Source organism: Sciurus carolinensis, chromosome 1, assembly GCF_902686445.1.
Source record: "Sciurus carolinensis chromosome 1, mSciCar1.2, whole genome shotgun sequence".
Taxonomy (NCBI): Eukaryota; Metazoa; Chordata; class Mammalia; order Rodentia; family Sciuridae; genus Sciurus; species Sciurus carolinensis.
The window spans coordinates 204660775-204680831 of NC_062213.1; the positions used below are offsets into that span (position 1 = coordinate 204660775).

The window sequence follows — 20057 nt, forward strand, 5'->3', positions numbered from 1 at the left end:
TCATGTCTTTTTGCAAATAAAGGTTAAATTCTGGAGTGGGATACACTTAACTGATTGAAACGCCAAAAGAGATAGGTACTTTTCAATGATTAGAACATGTCCAAGATTCAAAAAAATTAAAAACTTGGATAAAATTTGCCTTCTAACTGTGTAAGTTAAGATGGCAAGAGTTTGATCTCAAGAGTTTTATTTCCTCTTCTTGTTGGATTAGCACGCTTACAACAGATGAAGAAAGGCGTTTGATGGTAAAAGAACACCACCCGCACAGAGCCTGGTGGTCCTTATCACTCGTTAACACCACACCTCTTTCTCCCATGCAGTGGCAACAGCAAGCAAGGCGGCCAACAGCACACCAGGGAGGGAAAAGACAAGTGTCAAGTCCCTGTCCACCCTCCTCTCCTGGGTATACCTGGCTTATGGGACCATGTGCTTTCCCCACATAGTAAAGGAATTCTGGGTTTCACAAGTGACTTTTCAAAGAGCTCCAGGGAGTGGACTATTAACAGCACTTTCCCACCAGCAGAGGCTCGTGAAAGGTCTCAATTACAGGCAATCAACTCTCCACCAAGGACGAACATGCAGCAGTGTTTGAAAATGTAAAAACCAAAGACCCTTGTTTAACAGGGAGGCAACACCAAACTCACCAAGCTTCTGGCTCAATTACTGAACTTCACTAACAAGACAGATCATCAGATGAAAGACCTGAGTTTGAAATGTACTTCTGCCACGGTTTGCTTTCCATCCTCCAATCTTACATGACTTGACTAAGGTCCTCACTTGTGTCTGTGGTATCAACTGCTAGGACTTGTTGGAAGTTAATTACTGCCTCCATCACAGAAGTCAAGTAATTATTTATCATGCTACTGTTTTTGCCCAGTGGCTTCAGACACAACTTCTTTATTATGAGGCAGTGAAACTATATCAGTGTGTACGTGTCTTATATGTATAATTTTTTAACAGAGAAATAACTCTTAAGCATTCCATTGCCATTCTATCAAATGCGAGGCAAGTGATTGCTGAGTTCCCAATTATGTTCAACCCTAAATCACACTGTTTGGTCTGATTGTAGATCCAGTTCTACAGGGAGCTGTGCAAAGGCATATATTTGGCAAGCTTTCAAACCACAGCAACAAAACATGTGCTGAAGAAAATGATTCAAAATATTGCGAAAGCAGCCATTTATTCTAGAAAGGCTGTTCACGTGAGACAATAAGCTGCTTCCCAGAAGAGGAGCCATCCATCAGGAAACACCATCGCCCAGCACACACTGGCTGGAGTCTGCCTCTCAGCCACACAGGGCTGAGATGACTGTTCATCATCCACAGTGCATCAGGACGGATAAGCTGGCTGGGGACACCTCCATGATGGTGCAGAGACCTCAAGGGCTGCAAACCTTCCCCATGCTGTGCCCAAGGTACAGGTAACCCCGGAACCCTGGTGACCTACCAGATTTTCCCCACAGATTCACATGTTGTGGATCCAAAGACACAAAAAGGTGATGAAAGGTAAGGGCATCCTGGTGCTGGGTCTAGGTCATCCACTTCTACATTAAAAATAAAACTTCGAACAAAACCAATCAGGGCTCCACATCAACCAGGGAACTGTTTAGAGGTCTGTACATGATGAGAGACTCAGGGTCCTTTTAGACCGGCCAGCTTGGCCAGTGAACACAAAGCAGACTCCACTGAGAGGCGGCTCAGGGAAAGCCCTTTCCAGTACTTTCCTGAACATCCCCTGGAAGCCATCTGCACCATCCTGATGGGTCAACTCCACTGCCCCTCACCACCACACTATGAACTTAAATCTGCCAGCCTGGGAGACAGAATTTATTACCTTCTCCTTCCATCACTAAACCTGAGGAATGAGCAGCAGATGGATCTTGTGAAGCTGCATGTAATAGTTAATTTTCCCTAAATCAGGAGATACTGAACTTTTAACAAATGTTGAAGCTCCTCAACCAACTTTAAGAAACATTTAATCAGCAAACCATTACCAAAACAAGGAAAGTGAAACTTGAGTTCAACAACTGAACCACTGGAATCCCAACTTCCCTAAGGTGACAACTTCAGATTCATGGAGTTTTTCAGATATGATTGAATGTAGCACTTCTAAAGGTGAGGAAAACTACGAATTAGTGGTTAGCCAGAAACTTCTGCAATTAGCCACGGAAAAGACAAGATACAAAAAGAAAACCAATCTGTTGGTGGGCAGGAAATTATTTTAGCTCTTTTACAACTGGGAAAAGAGAAATAATCAATATTAAGTGGGTACTTTTCCCCTACTAACATCCAAGGACAGTTAAATGCAACCACCATGTCCACACAGAAGTGCCAGTCTCACCTCTTTAGGTTTGACTAGAGGGCTCAGTGAGTGTGATGATTTTCAAATATTTAAATCACAACTGTACTGTACACACTACTTTCTAATGATGCAGGTGGGAAGGTCACTGCCCTTCAAATAACTCACCAGGATTGCTGGTTGCCAGCAGCCAGTATGTATGCTTAGAACATTCAGCTGACCAGACCGCTACATTAACTTCAAATGCAATCAACTGAGGGCCGAATCAGGAAAGTAATGCAACCTGGTGGTCTGAGTAGGTGGTTCTCCAAGTGTCAGCTGTAGGACAAGAGTGGCTTCAAGTACAGGCAGGTTCAGTCAGCCCGCACTAAGTAGGACACCAGTGACTGGCAAGTACTCCCAGCTCTCCTCCCCACCCCCAGCTGACCTTAAAAACAGTAGCTCACCACTGTGGGAAGGCAACCTGCTGAGGTCACCCATTTCTTGTATACGAGACCCTTTTCCCATCCCATCTACACGCCTCTACTTCACACCTGATGATCCTGAACAGACCTGAAGCTTCTGACTTGGCCTGTGTGTACCGTTTGTTCCCTCCAAATCCAGTCTGGTTTCCTGTGGCAGGTATGGGACCAAGAGTTGTCAAGGTACCCGCACCTGGGTGGCATTAAGCTCCAGTCAAATGCAAGGTGGTGATTCTCTCAAACCTCGTCTGATGAACTGATACTTAATCAAAAGCAACTCAAATCCTAAAGCTCCAGGGCTTTTTAGGTCCCAATTCTAAAGAAAGGTCCATTTCACTATAAATTAACTAAGATGTCACTATTTTCACTTGTACAACCCAACCACTGTAATAATGCCCTGATAAAGACAGCAGTGAGAATGGAAAGTCACACAAGGGAGCTTTTGCTTAGCAGACAGATCTCTTGAGTTCTACAACCCAGTCCCCAACTAGCACATTCAAGACCAAAGTCAGTGCCTCAGCAGACAGCTGGGAGTGGCAAAATATGTTTGAGACTCAGTGAGCTGGAAATGTGATTCTTTTCTTCCCTAAGGACTCTGAACACAAAAGGTTCAACTAGCTACTTCTGAGCACCTTCACAACTTGCTAGGTATCAGCAGTCTACCCTCCTAAAACTGGGATGTCACCAGAGGAAAATCAAGGAAGCTAAAAAATGCTCCAAAGTTTAGGTTTCTGAAAATACCTATATGGTTTTAAAAATTTCTTGATGCATTATAATTATATATATCAGTGGAATTTGCTGTTAGAATTCATACATGCACACACCATTTTATTCCCCATTACCTCCTATCCCTTCCTCTACTCTACTGGTCTCCCTTCTAATTTTCATGAAATCCCCTCTTTTCTGTCACCTGACCCCAGAATGACCACTGAACTTGGAAAGCATCCCTGTCGTGCTTACAGGAAAGATGCCACAGGCAAAGTCACAGAAAATGCCATCCCGCTCCTAAAGCTGAGTGAGAGTTCAAATTCAGTCTTTGGCAAAGCAAGACAGTGCTGAGGCTGCTAGGAGCAGCGCTTCCCCAGCTTCTTGGGACTCAGGCTGCCTCTGTTTAAGCAGACACTGGGAAAAACCCCGATTTCAACTTTCAACACTAAAAGGCAAGATTTAGAGCAGTGTTTCCCAAACAATTCCAAAAACTACAAAGACTCCAGAACCACCCTTCCAGGAACTGACTCCACCAGGGGAGTGTCCTCGGGCTTCATCGGCCTTCCAAGTCCCTCCCCCATATTCATCTGATCCCAGTTGCTGGGAGCACAGCTGAGGACAGACAAGTTCCCTCCCCTGAGAGCTGGTGGTGTGGGGAGGGGACAAGGAACGACAATTTCCAACAGGAACAAATGCTATGAAGAAAACAAGTGCTCAGGAGAGTGGGTGGGCACTGGTGAGACTGAGTCCTCAGGGAGGGTCTGTCTGAGATGACACGTGAGGTCAGCCTGACTGGCACTAAGAGGCCAGCACACACAGATGGAGAGGGGAAGGGAGAGCATTCCTGGTAGAGGAAACAGCTAACCAAGGCACGATCATGCTTGATACGTTCCAGGTACAGGAAGGGTCAGCATGCCCAGGAGGAAGGGGCAAAGGGCGGGAAGTAAGTGTCGAAGCAGGCTGCAGGACTCCAGGGGCATGGAAAGTCACTGCAGGTTTAAGCAAGCTAGTGACCTAATCCTATTTACATTTTTAAGAGATATCCTGCCTCAGCAAGGGAAGCAAAACTGGAGGTAGAAATCTACACAGAAAATGGGGCAGATGTCTAGGCAAAGCTGGGGGTAGGCGGCACTGGTGGAGATGTGGAAGGTCAGACAGTGGGAGAAGAACAAAAAAACTTACAAATGGATTCGATGCTTAAGATGGAGAAAATGCAGAATCAAGGATACTCTAGAGGATACTCAAGATGAGCTTGTGAAGTCAATCCTCGTCTTCGTTTTCACAAATATCCTGCCCTGCTCGTCTCACCAACACTGACCTTCAATCCTCACCAGACACCTTCGAACAGTGCACAGAGAGCACTGCACCCAGTTCAAAACAGCAAGGCAGATTAAGAGTCAATACTTAGACTCATGCATCAAAATGAAAAGCTGGTAAGTTCTGGCCCAAGCGTCAGCCCAGAGCCATCAGAGGCCACCTGGGCGGCTCACCTCTCCTCCCTGACACCACCCTCCAACTGCAAAGCCTATTTCCTGCCTTTGCAAAGACCCTCAATCCAAAGCAGCTGCTCACAGAGCAGTTTCAGCTTCCTCTTACCAAGCTTTTTAAAACAGCTACTTTTTCACCCTCAGTTTGTCACCATTTAAAATGTTGTGCTAGTTAGCAGTAATTATGTAAATGCAAGCAGTCATTTCTATTTTTAACAGGGAACCCCATTTAGCATTCTTATATCCTGAAATGTTTAAAATAGCTAGTCCAGTGATGTTTTCACTTTATTCAAACTGTTTGTGTGGATTTAAATACAGGTTCAGCAGAAACCAAAGCAAGTCAAACATTTACTTTCTATTAAATATCTAAATCAGAAGATTAAAAAACTATTTTACATTTAACATAAAAAAGCTGTCAAATCAGCACAGAGGCAGCTTCACCGTATTTACTGCCAAGTAGGGCTGATGTTTGAGAGGTAATCAATTTAGGAAGGGAGGGATGGATTTCTTTAAACTCTTCAAAAACGGAAAAATACATTTGAACAAATCTTTTAATTATAGTATCTTCCAAAGAACCTACAAAGCCTTTATTCTTTCCAAACCTAATGCTTTTTAAAGGCAGCTTTTGCCCCTTAATTCCACATGAAATATTCAGCACAGTATAATTAAATTTTATTCCATGCTATTTTTACTGGGTTCACAGAAATAGAGGGTGGCAGCGTCTTTAAAACAAACTTCCCAGTAACTTTGCTTTCACAGTGAATGGCTGGTTCTCAAAAAACTAAACTTAAAACACGAAACCCACTCCAAAGGCCTGCTTCAGTTCAGAGCAGCCAGGTGGCATTACAATGTCACAGCCAACCTTTCAAATCAACAACTGTGCACTTCTCCATTTACTTAATTGCACCTGCCACAAAGCACATGCCATTTACATACTGGATCCCATGTAATTTTTCAATGTCAATCTATCTGGTGGTTAAAGAAAAGGGGGCGGGGAATGGAAAGTGCCCATCCATGGCTAAAGAAAATTTTTAAATATTTATTTGTGTAACTAGCTCAGTTGTGTATGTGGGGAATGAGCTTGACATTTTCAGTCACTTATGTAAATTATACAACCAAAATCTTAATCTATTTTCCCATTAAGAGTCTGTAAACTACAGACTGGTGCAGTGGTACACACCTGTAATCCCAACAACTCGGGAGAATGAGGCAGTAGGATTTCAAATTCAAGGCCAGCCTCAGCTACTTAACAAGGCCCTAAGCAAGGTAGTGTGATCCTGTCTCAAAATTTAAAAAAAAATTTTTTTAAAGAGCTGGACATATAGCTCAATAGTAAAGCACTCCTGGGTAAAATCACTGGAGACAAAAATAAAAATTAAAAGAGTCTGTAAGCTACAAATTAACCCAAAAAAGCACCTCCTCAGGCTAGCACCGTGGATTACAGGAGTCCAACACTAAAGGAAAGGTTTAAGTGTCCAGTCTCTCCAGTGACCCACAACAAAGCTCTCTCTCCTAAGGAACCAAAGAACTGCAGCCAGTCACTCCACTCTCTCCATCCCATATGCGTCCCCCTGAGGAGTGGGGGGAACAACTGCCCCAACATGCACCCAAAAAGCTAAAATCTTCACTACGAATTCTGAAAACATCACAGGGAGGAGCACAGGGAAGAGGGCGCCCTCTCTTTCCAGCCCAATTGCACCACTGGTTCCCTAAGGACCTAAAGCACACCTAAAGAGGGCCGCCCAACCAAATGCAAAGAGTTACCAGGTGACACCTAAAGCTGCCTGGCTGCTGCTCCTAATCCATGGGTGCCAGGCTAGGTACCCGTTAGGCAGGTAGCTGGGTCCCTCCTCAGCTTAACAGACAATAAAGAAAAAAATACAGGCTCTTTAGTGAGGCTTTAGGCCTTCAAAAGATTAAAACATCTTACCTCGTACATGTGACTTTGGTTCGGTTTAGATTTGCTCTATGTTAATGATTAAAAACAGAAAAAAACAAAAACCCACCCACCAAAACAAGCAGTGAATGAGGCCTGCTGCTGCTACAGCCACCAGCATGGGGCCCTGAGCTGAGATGCTGTTAGAAATGGACGCCTAACCCAGAACAAAGAACACAGGCCAAGGCACACAACAGAATGTCTACACCACTGAAAGAGATTCTACAATTCACATAAAAGCACTGACACCCCCATCGTACTTGGGGGGAAAAAAAAAACTTAGAAGACTAATTCCTGTTTTCTGACTGGATCTCAAGGTTTCAATAAGATGTTCTGCTAGCTTCTCAAGAATTTGGCCCATTTATCACTTTTTCAAACAACATCATCTTCTCATTCAAACATCTCAGTGGCTCTTATAAAAAATATGTCACACATGCCTGTACTGTCAAGGTTTATCTCCAGCACAATATGTAACCCAAAGGTCCCAGACAAGATGCAGCCTCCTGGAAGAGGCCACAGTCATCCCAGGGCCTCTAACAGTGTTGCCACAGTGCAGAGCTTGAGACGAACCAACAATGGTCAACCCAGGGTGTTATGGTTTAGATACGAGGTGTCTCCCAAAAGCTCACAAGTAAGCCAGGCGTGGTGGCACACATCTGTAATCCCAGCAGTTCGGAAGGCTGAGACAGAAGGATGGCAAGTTCAAAGCCAGACTCAGCAACTTAGGGAGGCCCTGAGCAATTTAGTGGGAACCTGTCTTAATAAAACAAAAATGGCTGGGCATGTGGCTCAGTGGTTAAGTACTCCAGGGTTCGATAGTCCCTGGTTAAAAAACAAGAACAGCTCATGTGAGACAATGTGAGAAAGTTCAGAGGTAAAAAGACAGGGTTATGAGAGCCTTAACCTAATCAGTGCATTAATCCACTGATATGGATCAACTGGTTAGTGACTGTAGGTAGGCAGGCTGTGGTTGGAGGAGGTAGGTCACTGGGGGTGTACCTTTGGGGACTATATTTTGTCCCTGGTGAGTGGAACTCTTTCCTTGTTGCCATGTCCTGAGCTGCTTTCTTTGGCCACACCCTTCCGTTATGATGGTCTGTCTCACCTGGAACCCAGAGCTATGGAGTTAGCCATCTATGAACTGAGACCTCCAAAACCACGAGCCCCAAATAAACTTTCCCTTCTCTATGTTGTTCTTATCAGGTTTTGGTCACAGCAACAAAAAAAAAAAAAAAAACCCAATAAAACACAGGGTTTCCTCTGAAGTTCAGCCCAAGACAATGGTATTCAGTTAACTCAGGACTAACAATGCTGATTTCATAATTCAGCAAAGTCCTAAAACAAAACATGGAAACTGTCTAATAGTTAAAGTCTTACTAAGCATATTAGTAACTTAAGATCATGAAAGTAAAGTTCAGTAACCTAAAAGTGGACCAATAGCCTTTCCCGGCGACTGCAGGAGTACTATGGGGAAGAAGGGGAGGAGAGGCACAGGCTGGGTTTGGGGAATGACTCCCTTAACTTGCTGTGTGGCCCCCAACCAGCTCACCCCTTCGCTCCCTTACTTCATCTGGGTTCATGAAAAGGGACAACACTCTCCCTGCCTGACCCCCACAGTTGTTAAGAAACCTAGCACGAAGTTGTGACATTTTCTTAAGCTGCTAAAACATGTAAAATATGAATGTCTCAAGCTTATTTTTTCATGTAATAATTCTAATTACAGATTATATATGCATTAAAATTAGCTAGTGGACTTTTAATTGAGAAGTCAGTAAGTTTCTCAATTCCAAAGATAAGAATCATTCTGGAGTTGTTTATTCATTTTTGAAGATGCATGTGCTTCTACCTTTGCCTCATAGTTATGTGACAAGTTGAAATACGGACGGTAACTGACGCCCATCTTTCCTTAGGTTGCACAGCTCATTAACTGCACAAAAAGGGGAAATATTTAGGCACTAAGATCCTGGAAAAATCACAGAAGGTTGTTCTAATGTCAAATGGTCACAGACACAAAGTAAGAGAAGAGGACGACCTGGAAGCAAACACACTGACAGTAAACTCCAGGGATTCAAGGCCAACACCTTGGTCTCAGCAAAGTGTTAGCTGGCACTTAAACCAGATGTGACCCAAGTTCACAGGGATGACAGAGAAAACTATCAGGAAAACTCCTGCCTGCAGGAGAAATGAGGAAAGGGGTGTGTGAATACTCCATATTATTTTGTAACTTTGTTGTACACATGAAATTAACCCAAAATTTAAAAAAATTAAACTTAAAATGATATTTTAAGTTTAAAAAAGGCAGAGAAGTTGCCTTTAAAGAAGAGAAGGAAACACCCTTAGCGGCTGACAAAGGTCCCTGCAGGGCTCTTAGATACAACATCTCATCTCACCCTTATGGCTGTCTCTTCACATCCACTGAAACAGGTTCAAAGTCACCTCTATTTCACAGCTGAAAAAACCCACACAAGACAGCAGCTGCCCCAAGGTCCCACAGCTTCTCAGAGGTGGAGGGAGGATTCAGTTCCAGGCCTGCATGGCTTCTGTAAAGGCCTCTGTGGGAAAGATGGGGCTCCAGGAAGGCCAACTGGGAAGTTAAGTACCCACCAAAGACCAGTCCTCCAATGGGCTTATCTCAAGCTGTGTTTAGTTACCCCAAGGCCATCAGGAAGACTTCCTCCTTAATCCAGGAAGTGACATGGTCTCCCCTTTTAAAGGGGAGATAAGAGATGCATCTAAAAATGGATGCCCTGGTTCCTCCTGGGAAATCTGAATGCTGGCAAGTACCTTCTTACAGCGAACCCACCCCAAACCTCCCTCACCTGAATGGAGTTCTGCTCACAACCTAAGCTGCTAACATCGCTGGGCTGTGAGGTTGTTGGTGAGTCAACTCCAGGGCCATAGTTTAACAGAGTAAAAAACTGACCAGCACCAAACACAAAAAAAGATACTATGACAGGTGGGCATCAACCAACCATCAGGGGACTTTCAAAATCCACCCAAAGGAAAAGCTACCAGAAAGAACAAACAAGAAAACAGTCTACTTTAGAAGAGCTATCTGAAGGCTCTTGGGTCGAGTCCCTCTGTGCCTGATGTCCTCTGTGTGCCACCAGAGGGCACTAACTCATGGAATCACTCTTTAAAAGCTTATGTCACATACTTTGAACTGCAGGAATGAAAACTAGACTTCAAATCAATGAAAGGTTTTGTATGCAATTTTGAAAGTGGCTTTAAAGAGTCATTGGTAATAAATTTTTATTTAATTCCACAAAACTTAAAGGTACACACATGCAGCAGCAGGATATATGAAAAACATAAGTTAATCAAAACTTCAGATTCACCACAGCAACACTTGAGAGTGAAATCGAGTGGCGGAGCAGCTGCTGCAGCTCTTGGCCACAGGAGCGTCATCTGCACAAGTTGCCCCAGTATGTTTTACACGTGCACAAAAAAACACCAGGAAGAGGTTTTGGTATCTGTTTTGCTTTGAGAAGCCGCCCTTGGTTCAATCAGTAGACACTCATCCATACCCAAACCACAGTACAGTTTATTAGGCATGATTAAAACATGCTTTCATCTCCTGTACTAGGATCCACTAAGAACAAACAGCAAATTTTACCAGCGCTCATTACATTCTAGGTTCCTCTTCCAAGCACATTAACTTATTTAATACAGCATCCTTGAAAAGTTTTAAAATTTTGTTTTAGTAGGAAGTTCAACCTTGCACTTCTTGAATGCAATGGAGAAATTCTTTCCATTTGTATTCTCTGATGATGATTAATTTGTCCACAAAACTATAAATACAGATTTGTGTGTTCTGCCTCATTAACCACTTCTTGTGATTACATCTTCACCCCAGAATTCACACTCCTTACACTTCCATGGGAGGATAAGATTATATAATCAAAATAATTCAACATTTAATTCTAATGAAAATGCATCATGCTCCAAGAGGGTTTTCTTTTCTTTTATGCTCTGTGATTCATAAAAATCAGGCCTTTGCTTTTCACACTTTATTTAAATAAAACTGAATAATATTTACTGATTTGATCAGAAATATTGGTCAATTCTCCGTGTGAAATAAAATTTCAGTTTAACTGGACCCTGGTCCTCATTTTACTTGATTCCATTAGTATATAACAACCAAAGTTTGTGCTGAAATCAACAAAATCAGGCAAAATATGCTCAATCTGAAAAGAAGTTTTAGTTCTTCAAACAATTCATCACAAGTTACTGCTACAAATAAACTCACCTTGTGATAACAGCCTACACCACAGAATACTGTCTCCTTGGTTTTTGTTCTGTTTTTAAAAACAAAAAAACTTCTCAAAGATTTACAAGAACAGTATCAGTACTCTGGCCTATGTCAACACACAAGGAGTGAAGAGGGCATGACTATGGCATCCGTGAAGGACATCTGGAACAAAAGTACTTATGTTAGTATCATCTTAACACAGCCATGTGCCGCAGCACAGATTCCGAGAAACACAGTGCTGGTGATTCCTGCCATCATGGGACGGGAACATCACCACATGTACTTACATGAACTGAGATGGCAAGTGACTTATGGGACCACAGTCGTGTACACAACCCACTGACAACCAGACATCAACATGTGGCAGATGACTGGCAACACCTCAAGTTTCCTGTGTATCTTTGTTAATGCCTACTTGACCTAGAAAATATTTTGATTTATCTTGTTTATTTGATGCCAACGCTTGTTAGATATTAAGAAATGCATTTGGTATTTGCCTATTGTCTGCCTCCCTGCTCTCCTTACTGGATGTTTCTTCCAGCTCTCCCTGGTGTCAATGTTACAATATTCTAGAGAGTCGACTCCTATTTCCACCCACCTATGCCTTCTATCCAGGAGGCGTGGACACCATAACACACAGGCTGTAATTCCTAAGTCCTCATATACTCTGGCTTCCTGTTCCACACTGAACTAGGTTACCAGTTATTTCCATCACAACAAAACTTTCATATTTAATCCCAATTTTCCACTGCTTTATCATTTTAAAAGGTATGTGGTACATAAACAGCAAGTAAAAGGGAAAGATTGAGAAAGGACACAAGGCTAGTGACCCACTAGTTCATTCAACAGCGTTTATTGAAACTCCACTGTGCCAGGCACTGTCCTATATGCACTGGGACACGGAACAAGACAGAGACCCTGCTCTCATGGAGCTTCCATTCTTGGGGAGACAAACAATAATCAACATAAATAGATTCCAGGGGAGGGAAGTGCCAGTAAGAAAAGGGAAGCCTGCTGAGGGGCTGGGGGCAGAGTGGCATCAGGGATGGGCATGGAGGCCCCCAGGACCAGGTGGCACACGGGTGGAGACCTGATCTCCAGTGATAAATCAGGCCACAGGCTCCTTCACAGTCACTCTGGATGAGGCAAGAGGAGGTCACTTTAATCTATTTCATTTTTCATTAGGTTCAAATGAATTTGAGGTTTTGAGTACAATTAATTCACTAATAGAACTGTCTTGAGGCCAGATATGGAGCTGACAGGATGGTAAAGCTCTCCCTACAAATTTTGCCAGCTTCACCCCAATGTGACAGCCCTCACGGCTCCAGTTCTGTGGATCCCTCTTCTTGCTGCACCCATGAACAAGTATGTGGTGAGAACCTGAAATAAACAGGTGTAAAATGGGTCAAGGCCGCCGCTTCTATTTCTGTTTTTAACTGAAGAAAATTTGCCCCATTTCCAGAGGCAGACAGAGAAGGAGAAAGCTGAATAAAGGCAAACTCCAGCACAGATTAAGCACATGCATTTGCATGTGCACGTACATGTGTTCATCTACCCCACACATGCTGTGTATCCATGGGGCAACAATAACTCAAAATCAGGCCTTGTACAGCATAACTTTTATTGGGTTGTAGGTTGTATCTTCAAGAGACCGTAAAACTTTTTTAAAGGAACAAATTAAAAATCAGAGGTTCAAAGATGATCAAGGTCCAGATTCAATTAACACTCATTTTAGAAGGATTTTTTTAGCTTACTATGCATATTCAGCCAACTACTTCAGTTTTTGTTTTGTTTTGTCTAACGTAGCATCCCAGAGGAGTCATTATGTACATCAGCTCTCTAATTCAGATTAACATGTCTAAGTACATATTGATATAACAGAACACGAGGCTCTGAAAGGCTCCTGGCTAGAAACTATTTGTGAAGCACAGCACTAAGAGGGTGACTTCATGTCCAGCACTTGCTACTATACATTCTAGACCAGTTTCATTGGTTAGAAAAATGCAGCATTCCAAAGGGATACTGGAGGGTGCATGAGTACAAGGACTAACATTTCCTAAGTAATGTAAGATCCTAACAGACTACAGGTGACTTCCACAGTGGCCTTGAAACTACCAGAACTACTGATGCAGAAGGAAGTCTCAGAAATCTGTTCGTTTACCCTCCTCAGGGACTATCGCAGGGGCAGTCAAGTGAGTAACTTCAGTTCTAACAGGGAATACTGTACTTCTGAGTCTTATAGGCAGGTTGGAGCACAGGGGGAGAGGGGCGGATGCCCATTTCTTTCCCCAATTTGGAAGTGAATTTCAACCACACCTCAAATTAACTGAATGTAAGCATGACTGTTTAATTCCAGTGGATCAAGGTAAATAAAAAAGGCCCATCACTTTCCGGCATGTGTCCAGTGCTTAGAGGCCAGCCACCCCATTCACAAGCCTGGAACATGTTACTTTTTAAAAAGGTCATGTTGTGAAAAGAAAAGAGCTGTGGGCTTCTTACAAGAAAGAGTCCTCGTTCCATTTATGATCTATTTCCCCAAGGTTATTCCACTCAATAATTAGTTACGTAAGATATCAGAACAACAAATTGAAGGTTTCAAGGTGATCAAATGTAAATCACTTTTTTCTTTTTGCATAAAATGTGACCATCTCTGGAATCAGACAGCAGCTTCTGACTTGTTTTCCATTTCTCTCTGCTACCAAAATTTAAGACCTGTATAAACAAAAACAGGATTTATTCTTCTCTTTCTCCAAAACAGGAATCAAGTTTACCTTTTTGACTTGAAGGTACATTACCCCACCATCACTCCCCCACCCATCCACCCATATTCATTCACTCACAACCATGTGGAGATGCTGGACTAGGTTCTAGGGAAACAAAAATAGGGAGGCCCAGCACCTGCCCCCAAAGAGCTCCCAATTTAGTAGATTAAAGACACCAATAAAGAGATCATGACATTATACTGTGGCAACAGTCCTCACAGGGATGTGGGAAGGAGAAGAGTGAACCAAAGGACAAGTTGTGCAGAACAGAGCCCAAGAAAGGGTGCATGGAGAAGTGGCATCTGGGCTGGCCCCTCAAGGCTATCCACCAGAACAAGTAGAAGTGGGGAGGAAGGGCTAGGCCAGAGAAGGGAACCACAAGCACAACAGACAGAGCATGCAGTGCCCTAAGGTCTAGGAAAGAGAGAAAGGCAGCCAGGTGGGGACACTTTGGGGTGGACCCAGAGGGCCCCGGTGTTTGATAGTGTACTGTTTCCACCTACTTCTCCACCCAGAGGTAGGAGCTGCAGGTTAGTGAAGACTTTACTAGTAGACACAAATGCAGATAACAACAAACAAAACTGCCAGCGTGGCACGCAGATGCACTCACTCCCTGCACCCCAGGACCAGGAGGGCCAGATGCCTGCCTACTGTAGACCAAACATGCACCTTGGGGTGAAGTGATGTTGGCTGTGACAGATAAAGTTTAAGTTTCAGCAGTAAACTTTTGAAAGAATAAGTAAATCACACTTTGGATTTCTTCAGCATTCTGGTGAACTGGATGTAAATTCAAACAATGAACAAATGTCAGAACACTTACTTTCCTAGTTCCCTAGACAAACCAAACTTCGCTTTCACACAAACTATAATTTTGGATACACCAATTGAGTAACTACACTAACAATGCTTTTTAAAAAGTGAATGCTTTGGTTCTCTTCCACATGTGAGATACAACTTACACGTGGCACCATAAAATAGCTCTTCTTTTGCTGGGGTTTATTCTGGATCATTTGTCATAAAGATTTATGTGTGAAAGGGGGACTTTGTAAGCAAAACACCACTTAGTGGGGAGAAAAACCTCAAAACAAATTGCAAAGAAGCCATTAATGTTCTTTTAATGTCTTGCCTAATTTCCAGTTCTTGATATTCATACACTTCCCCATCAGATGGAAAACATTTTAATTAGAATAAAGTGTGTTTAAGAAAACTCACGTAAGGAGTAAGCTTTCCTGGTTACTAAGTGGCATTTCCTGGGCTTGCTTTCAAGGAACACCATGGTCCGGGAGGAGGTGCCCACACCCAGAGGGAAGTTGGTTCTGACCCAGCAGACACTCACCCACCCTGCTCTGAGATGATGGAAGCCTGGGTGCTTGGACCACTTAAATCCCTCATTCCCTGAAACTGGCTGCTACAAAAGGAACAACTGCTCCTTCAATACACACAGCATCCGAGAACACACAGTGCATAAGCACAAGGCTCAAAATGCATTTTTCTTCCTAAATATTGGAGCTGGGAGGATTTTTTGATTAATCCTAATACTACAGGAAACAAACTAAAAAGAATCTAAGGTTCATTAAGAGTATGGAACTGGGATCCCCATTCACCATTTCTTTTGGGATTCAGATTAGCAGCTTGTGTTAACTCTCAATATGAAAAGTGCGCTGCAGAGGCATTCCTGTCTACCCTGTTAAAGCATCTGCTTTCTCCTGGCCTGTAAGGCCCCAAATGGTTTCCTGACATCAACCAATTTTATTATTCTTCAAAGACTCCTCATGGATCAAAGCCAATATGTACATACACACATTTCTCTATATATAAAACAGATATGCATGTATATATAAAAAATATATAGTAGTTACAACTTTGCACAATAAAAGCTGACCACGTGTGCCCTATCAAAAGGAGGCAGAGAGGGCAGGCAGACTGCAAGCTGCTGTCCGTATCATGTCCTTGAAGCTACTAAATATCCGCTTCTGCAGGGATTCAAATGTGTTTAAGATTGTTGAGCTAAGTATTACGAACAGAATTTGGAGGATTTGAGGATTATGCCAAAATAAAGATCAGCATCTAAAGATTTATGTCAAAATAAAGACAAAAATCTAACAGATATATTTTTTTCTTGGGGAAAAAAATGGGCCAGAATGAGTTCACATGGGTAACATCTTCATTAGTGGCTCACGGAAATGCCTTCTGAGTAGAAGTGAACTCTGACTGGAAGCTGCCATTTTGAGGAGATCCTCTCAATCTTATGGCCCATGTTTCTGATAATTTTACTGTGAGGCTGAAAACATGGCCCAAACCCATGATTCTTGGACTTAAAATGAGGAAAGAGCAGTCCTTCTCACATATGCTGAGACTCACTTGATGGGTACAGGCTAGAGCACTCAACCTCCTGACCCCACCGCCTCCCTCTGAAAGGAGTCCCAAGTGGCTTAGATCCACACAGTCTTTCATGAATCTTGGATTCACCGTTCCTCAACCCCACCCTCCAATAACCTTGGACTATACTTCCACAGTCATTCCCAAGACCTACACTCTCCAGTATGGCAGCCATGAGCCATGTGTGCCCTCTGAGCACCTGAAATGTGCCCAGTCTCTAGGGGTGCTAGAAAAATAAAATACATACCAAATGCAAAGACTGTATGAAAAAAAACCCACACAATAATTTGTATATTGCTCACATGTTCACGTATTTGAGATGTAACAGGTTAAATATAGTAAAATATTAAATTCATTGTTTCATTTTCCTTATTTTTTAAAAATTTAGCTCCTAGAACATGGAGAGTACGCATGGCCCCCTTGACACTGCTACTGACAGTACTGCCTTAGGTCCAGATGTAACCTCGACTGCACCCTCCACGATACGATTTCAAGCGCACCATTCTGACCACCTCGACTCCAACAATTCCTTGAATCCGCTGACCCCCACAACCTCCTGCTGTCCCTCATCTCCTTCCTGCCTCCTGCTCCTTGCCTGGCAACAATTACGTGGTCCACTGTCACACAGGTTCGCCTGCACAATGCTCAGTTCCCTCACACTCCTTCCTCCACTGACCTCACCTGGAAAAATCCTCATCTCGGGTTAAATCCCACTCCTGCCCCCTCCCGGACTGCAATTAGGCTTCAGGAAACAGACCACTCACCAATTCCACTGCCTGACCTCCCATTTTTACTGACCCAGCTGGTTTCAGGTTTCTGTCCTCACCATGTCACTCAGGCAGGTCTTATCAGAGCCATGAGTGACCTCCACATTGCTGAACTCACGGTGAATCTTTGGTTGGCATCTTGCTTGACCCTGAGCAGCATGGTGACATAGGAACCATGCTGTGCTTCCAGGACACCGCAGTCTCCTCAACTACCCTCTCTGGATGCTCCCTCTCATTCTCCTCTGCTTCCTTCCCTTTAATGCTGGGTGTCCCAGGGCTTCAGATTTGAACTTGCCCTCCAAATATGCTCCCTACAGGATTTCTTCCCTCCCACAGCTTGGAAGCACTCCTACAATTTGCTGAAAACACTCCAAAGTCTACCTCCAGGTTCAACCTCTCCTCAGAGTGGGACTCCCAACCCAACACCTCCACTAGGCACCATAAAGCCAACATGTCTAAAACACAACTCTGACCTCCTCCTCAGCCTCCTCCCCCACCTGTCACTCCCACAGTCTTCCCGACCCCAGAAAGGACAAGTGCACTCTTCCAGTTGCTCTGTGCCACACTCCCACATCAACAGAATCTTCCCGTGTGAATACGGTGCATCTGCTTTTGCTTTGAAACAGGACCTGTTCACTTCTTACTGCCCTGTTCAGACCACCATCGGCTTCTGTCATGTCTACTCTCTGCTCTCCTATTTCCATCCCCCTAAGACAGGGAACAGTAACTGTTTCTGAAAAGGACCAGAGACAGGCCATGGGGTCTGTTACAAGGACTCAGCTAAGGCTATTCAAAGGCAGTACACAAAGGAACAAGGGTGGCTCAGTTCCAATAACACTGGAACAAAAATGGATGCCAAAATTTGAGTTTCATATAATTTCCATGGGACACAAAATATTACTATTCATTTTTCTTTCCAGCCATTCACAAATGTACACAGCACTCTTAGCTCGCCGGCTACACCGAAGCAGGCAGTACTCTGGCCTGCAGACTCTGCCCTATGTTCAGAGTGATCCTTTTAATCATGGCTTTTTCCTGCTCAAAAATTCTTGGACCATTTCCCCTCTCTTCAGTAAAACCTACAAGGCCCCTAGGGATGCTGTTCCTGGCTGCTCCCCTCCTGGAGTCACGGACAGTTTCTGCTTGTCCTCCTGGCTTCTCTTCCATCTTAGACAACCCTGCCTCAACCTTGGGGCCTTTGCTTTTCACTATTCCCTTGGCTTGGAATACTCTCCCTCTGGATAGCTATGTGGCTCATGTGGGCTTCCTGCACCTCCCAGATGAGAGAATCCCACTCAAGTCACGCTAACTAAAACAGCTCATGCAATACTTGCGCACAGACATCCAGGCGCCCTCCAAATGGCTTCCCTTGCATCTTTGGTCTTCATCACACTCATTACCAAAGATATTTGTTTATTATTTAGAAATGAACAGATCAGGCACTTTTTTTTGGGGGGGGGGGGTGCTGGGGATGGAACCCAGGGCCTTATGCTTTCAAGGCAAGCACTCTACCAACTGAGCTATATCCCCAACCCCCCAAGATCAGGCACTTTTTTAACAGAGTCAGGCAGCCTGGTATGTGAGAGCATGAAGCCTGGAAGGAAAGCAGTAGGCTGGGGCACCAGCAGCACCACAGGCTCACTGGGTACGGCAGACAAGTCAAGGTCTCTGCAGCACCGACTTTGCCTCTGAAACAGGCAAAACAGCACAGACCTGCTTAGACATGAGTTAAACAAATAACTGGCTCATGTAAGCTTTCAATTACTGTAACACTTTTTTATTGTTTATTGCCCCTTTCCCCCACCCAGAAAATAAAACTTTTAGAGGGGAATGCAATAATTTTGCTTACTGCTTTATTCCAAATACTTAGAATAGTGCCCTTTACCAGGAATTCAATAACTATTTAAAGAACAAATAAATAAGCCAGGTGTGGTGGAGTATGCCTATAATCCCAGACTAGAGGCTGAGGCAAGAGGATGGCCAGTTAGAGGCCAACATAGGCTACTCATTGAGACCTTGTCTCAAAACAATGTTTTAAAAAAAGGGCTGAGTGTTGTCTTTAGCAGCATGATCCAAATTAGCCAAGTTATGAAACCAGTCCAGGTGCCCAACAACAGATAAATGGATCATGAAAATGTGGTGTATATACACAACAGAGTGCTATTCAGTCATAAAGAATGAAATTATGTTATTTACTTATAAATGGATGGAAATGGAGAGCATCATGCTAAGTTAAATAAGTCAGAATCAGAAAATCAAGGATTTAATGTTTTCTTTCATATGTAGAATTTAGGGAGAAATTAATTAAAAATCAAGTGGGGGTGGGGGGAAGTGAGGGATATGAAAACAGAACAGTGGAGTAGAGAAAGGGGAATCAGGTGGTGGAAAGAAGGGATGGGAAAGAAGAGGAACTGCAAAAAAAACCTAAACTGATCAAATTTATATATATATATGCACTACAAGTATATCACAACAAATTCCACTTTTATGTATATCTATAATGCGCTAATTAAAAAAACAATAAATTAACCGAAGAAAGACAAACAGAGTAGAGGAAGGAAATAAGGGGAAAGAGAAGAGGAGGAAGCGAGAAACTATAGGGACTGAAATGGAGCAAATCATATTATATGCATGTATGAATATGTCAAAATGAACCCCACCATTATGTATAACTACAATGTTAATAAAAACATTTAAAATTTTTTTAAATTTTAAATGAAAAATGGCTTGGGCTGTACCTGGGTGGTAAAGCACTTGCCCAGCCTGTGTGAGGCCCTGGGTTCAATCCCCAGTATGGCTATTAAAATAAAAGAAGAAATATTTGAAGGTAAGTCACTCTGGAGTGGGCAGAACACTCTTCCCACATCACCACCCAACTACAGAGAGGGCAAAAGCATGCATGTCACCACACAGTCACTGCAGATCTTACGTCTCTCCCCGCTCCCCGCCCCCCCATCTTTGGCAAAACATGCAGCGTGACCGTTATGTGAAGCTTTAAAAGAAAAAA

At 43.3% G+C, this 20057-nt stretch overlaps 1 protein-coding gene across 20 annotated transcripts in view; it reads right to left on the minus strand.

Annotated features, from left to right (window-relative positions):
- The window catches only part of Camta1 (calmodulin binding transcription activator 1), a 772653-nt gene that overhangs the window by 672563 nt on the left and 80033 nt on the right, over positions 1 to 20057 (minus strand). For 7 of the 20 annotated variants that reach the window (XR_007109574.1, XR_007109573.1, XR_007109572.1 and 4 more), the window contains one exon: positions 11987 to 13854. The exons of the other annotated variants lie outside the window; for them this stretch is intronic. The gene's annotated coding sequence lies outside the window, so the exon portion shown is untranslated. Of the gene's footprint in view, positions 1 to 11986; positions 13855 to 20057 lie in introns of those variants that run through there. 20 annotated transcript variants of the gene reach the window in all.